Here is a 4718-nt window from a genome sequence, read left to right as displayed (position 1 = left end):
ACGGCGGAAGTTTCCCGCACTCGTAAAGTGCAATCCACCCCTATAACTTGCGTTTCATGAAGAGTTATTTCCAATATGCGACATTCCCGCTGTCCCTATACATGAGCCGCGACCTGTACCACTTACGAGCGAGAGACGCGATCGCGTTGCTCACTGTACGGCGTCCGATACCGAGCCATCAGCATGTCGGTCCCCATGCGCGTTGCACTCGCACTCGCAGTCGCAAAAACGTGGGGCAAATATATTACGCGGAAGAGCTATAACAGACCGAGCCCCACTGCATGGGGGGAGTCTTTGTCACTAATGTACACAGATGGAACATTTTGGACTGGAACCAGATTACCCGTACACACGGCGCTGATTAGTAATCAATGCAGAGCCATCAAACTACAATAAATATACACAACTGTCCGTATACATGCTGAAAGAGTCTGCCCACAATGGGAACCACACGTCAGCCAGACACTCTGATCACGCACCACTCTCTGCTTCTAACAGGCGCACATACAATATGTAAGCACCAGCATGGAACAACATCCAGTGCATCTTCTCCGCCACATTACACAATCCACACTATCACAACCAGACCAGGAGGTCCATGCGGAAAATACAATATCCCAGCCTTTCGACATCCACCATTGCGCAGACCAGGCACCAACACCCACACATGTCCTATACAACGGTGCACCCAACATCACAATAGTACCTCCTGTCACAGCGCACAAACAATGACATGAGTCAAAGACACAGGTCTCACACAAGCATAGAATTGGAGCGCCGCCTCTAATAAGCCAAAGGTGCATCCTGACGTGACAAATCTGATCATGTCACAAGCATTCACTTACTATAATCACTATCAACGAACCTGCCGCCCCCGCCCCCCCCCCCCTACACCTTTCCTTACAACAACGTGTAACCTAACCTAACCTAACCTAACCTATGTTGTACCTTAACCTAACCTATGTTGTACCTTAACCTAACCTATGTTGTACCTTAACCTAACCTATGTTGTACCTTAACCTAACCTATGTTGTACCTTAACCTAACCTATGTTGTACCTTAACCTAACCCATGTTGTACCTTAACCTAACCTATGTTGTACCTTAACCTAACCCATGTTGTACCTTAACCTAACCCATGTTGTACCTTAACCTAACCCATGTTGTACCTTAACCTAACCCATGTTGTACCTTAACCTAACCCATGTTGTACCTTAACCTAACCCATGTTGTACCTTAACCTAACCCACGTTGTACCTTAACCTAACCCACGTTGTGCCTTAACCTAACCCACGTTGTGCCTTAACCTAACCCACGTTGTGCCTTAACCTAACCCACGTTGTGCCTTAACCTAACCCACGTTGTGCCTTAACCTAACCCACGTTGTGCCTTAACCTAACCCACGTTGTGCCTTAACCTAACCCACGTTGTGCCTTAACCTAACCCACGTTGTGCCTTAACCTAACCCACGTTGTGCCTTAACCTAACCCACGTTGTGCCTTAACCTAACCCACGTTGTGCCTTAACCTAACCCACGTTGTGCCTTAACCTAACCCACGTTGTCCCCTAACGTAACCCACGTTGTCCCCTAACGTAACCCATGTTGTCGCCTAAACCTGCTCTGTAATTGTTATACGACTCGTTCAATTAGTGTAGTGTTGCCCACCCGCAACCCTCGCAATATAGTTCGCTACTCGCACTGCCCGCTCCCCTGTGTATCGCTTCATGTTAAACACCTTGCAAGTCTTGCTGACTTTCCACATGCTCCTGCTGTACACTGTAATGTGGATGGCAGCAGGACGTACATGCCGCCCCTCCCCACGTCCCCACCTTGCCCCCCTGCCTTCGCAAGCTGGTTGGTGAGAAGTTTGCATGTTCAATGCCCTTCGCATGCGACGTACTCAGGCTACGTTGTGGTGCGGCCTGTGTCAACCGTCCGCTAATGTCGTACGCGTAAACCACAATCTGTACTGCACATTCGTCCTTATGTACCGAATGATACATCGTGGCACATGTGTGACCGTACAACGACTGCGCCCAAAAACGGCGGACCATACAGTGCAAATATTGTGCACGCAGCTACGTGTCGTCTCCCTATGAGAGCTGGATTGCAGTGTGGTACGCCATAGAGACGTGTGGGAGGAACGGACGCCGTGGATGGCGATCAGCATGAGCTGTCTGTTGATGTATTCGGACCTAGTCGTCTCTCCTCACACACCGTGATGGCATGGTGCACCGCGTTCCATATCTGCGACATGCTACAGAGGCCGGTTGACAGTCGTTCGAGCAATGGACATCGCATACGTACGGGGGCCACCTTCCACGTATTGTCTAGGCGTGCACATTTTGTTGCGTGTATGTGGGCAGACGTAGTGTGGCGTGACACCTGACACAGGCATGCAATAATCGTTGAAGTTGCAAATGGCGATGGACGCCTGCGTTTTCTGGTGAAGTTACGCAAATGAACAAATGGTAACCTGTTGTGGTGCGGTTGTTCTCGCTAGGGGTGAATCGGTGATGGCGACGATAGGTTGAGGTACGAACCGGTTGTTCCAGCGATACCCACCATGCCGACGAAACTGAACGGCATCTGGGTGTGAAGCGATACGCGGCGGTGGCTGGGTGGGACCGTCCCCGGCCGGTGAGGGGGCGCCTCCCGGCGTGCTGGCCGCGCGGTGCGTGGGCGCACGCGCTACAGCCGGCTGGTGGGGGCGGCCAGTGGCAGGCGCGCCGGCCGACGGACGCGGCAGGCGTCGCAGCTGCGCGCCGGCGCACCCTGCGCGCGGCGCCGTGCGGCCAAAGTAGGTCCTCGCGGGCCCGGTGCGAAGCGCGGTGGACATCTTCAGTGTGCTGGTCCGATTGAGGACTGTGTGCGTTGAGGATGCGCCGCCGCCCGGCGCTCGGCGCCGCGACGCCGTCTGCTGCTCGGTCGCCCCAGCGGTTCTCGCTGGTGGTTTGTATCGCAGCTGTGCGGATGTGTTGGCGCGTGCGCTGTGCTGGGAGAGTTCGCTTCGGCACCCAAGTGGGGCTTTTGTCCTTCTGTGGCGCTGGCGTTGGAGCTGCCGGTCACCGTAGGTGGCGCGTGTTGTCTCCCGCCGGCAATGCCACGACAGCACGCTCCCGGGCCTCTGTCGGCAGCGGCAAGCTCAGTTGGGAGCACGGGTGGTCGCACCGAAAGCGTCTACTCGCCTAACTCCGGGCGATTGCGCCTCTCTCGAACCCGACCAAGTACTTGGGACGGCGCTGCGCGCCGCCGGGACCTGAGAGGGTTTCGAGGTGTATTGTGCAGGGGAGCTCAGCCTCCTCCTGTTTGCAGAATGATTGAGCGGACGCTTGCGTGTTCGCGCGGGCCCCCGGGACACACTCCCGGGCGGCCGGCTGCTCAGCTCTAGTTGACGCAGCTCCCTGGTTGATCCTGCCAGTAGTCATATGCTTGTCTCAAAGATTAAGCCATGCATGTCTCAGTACAAGCCGCATTAAGGTGAAACCGCGAATGGCTCATTAAATCAGTTATGGTTCCTTAGATCGTACCCACGTTACTTGGATAACTGTGGTAATTCTAGAGCTAATACATGCAAACAGAGTCCCGACCAGAGATGGAAGGGACGCTTTTATTAGATCAAAACCAATCGGTCGGCTCGTCCGGTCCGTTTGCCTTGGTGACTCTGAATAACTTTGGGCTGATCGCACGGTCCTCGTACCGGCGACGCATCTTTCAAATGTCTGCCTTATCAACTGTCGATGGTAGGTTCTGCGCCTACCATGGTTGTAACGGGTAACGGGGAATCAGGGTTCGATTCCGGAGAGGGAGCCTGAGAAACGGCTACCACATCCAAGGAAGGCAGCAGGCGCGCAAATTACCCACTCCCGGCACGGGGAGGTAGTGACGAAAAATAACGATACGGGACTCATCCGAGGCCCCGTAATCGGAATGAGTACACTTTAAATCCTTTAACGAGTATCTATTGGAGGGCAAGTCTGGTGCCAGCAGCCGCGGTAATTCCAGCTCCAATAGCGTATATTAAAGTTGTTGCGGTTAAAAAGCTCGTAGTTGGATTTGTGTCCCACGCTGTTGGTTCACCGCCCGTCGGTGTTTAACTGGCATGTATCGTGGGACGTCCTGCCGGTGGGGCGAGCCGAAGGCGTGCGACCGCCTCGTGCGTGCTCGTGCGTCCCGAGGCGGACCCCGTTGAAATCCTACCAGGGTGCTCTTTATTGAGTGTCTCGGTGGGCCGGCACGTTTACTTTGAACAAATTAGAGTGCTTAAAGCAGGCAAGCCCGCCTGAATACTGTGTGCATGGAATAATGGAATAGGACCTCGGTTCTATTTTGTTGGTTTTCGGAACCCGAGGTAATGATTAATAGGGACAGGCGGGGGCATTCGTATTGCGACGTTAGAGGTGAAATTCTTGGATCGTCGCAAGACGAACAGAAGCGAAAGCATTTGCCAAGTATGTTTTCATTAATCAAGAACGAAAGTTAGAGGTTCGAAGGCGATCAGATACCGCCCTAGTTCTAACCATAAACGATGCCAGCCAGCGATCCGCCGCAGTTCCTCCGATGACTCGGCGGGCAGCCTCCGGGAAACCAAAGCTTTTGGGTTCCGGGGGAAGTATGGTTGCAAAGCTGAAACTTAAAGGAATTGACGGAAGGGCACCACCAGGAGTGGAGCCTGCGGCTTAATTTGACTCAACACGGGAAACCTCACCAGGCCCGGA

At 53.9% G+C, this 4718-nt stretch overlaps 1 non-coding gene across 1 annotated transcript in view; it reads left to right on the top strand.

The window, feature by feature from the left end:
- Positions 1 to 3401: 3401 nt before the first annotated feature.
- Positions 3402 to 4718, top strand: part of LOC124730325 — a 1909-nt gene continuing 592 nt past the window's right edge. Inside the window, exon 1 of the ribosomal RNA XR_007007967.1 lies at positions 3402 to 4718. This exon is cut by the window's right edge and continues 592 nt beyond it. This is a non-coding gene — a ribosomal RNA (small subunit ribosomal RNA).

This window comes from Schistocerca piceifrons, unplaced genomic scaffold, assembly GCF_021461385.2.
Source record: "Schistocerca piceifrons isolate TAMUIC-IGC-003096 unplaced genomic scaffold, iqSchPice1.1 HiC_scaffold_1237, whole genome shotgun sequence".
NCBI lineage: Eukaryota > Metazoa > Arthropoda > Insecta > Orthoptera > Acrididae > Schistocerca > Schistocerca piceifrons.
This window is presented reverse-complemented; position numbering and strand designations above follow the sequence as displayed.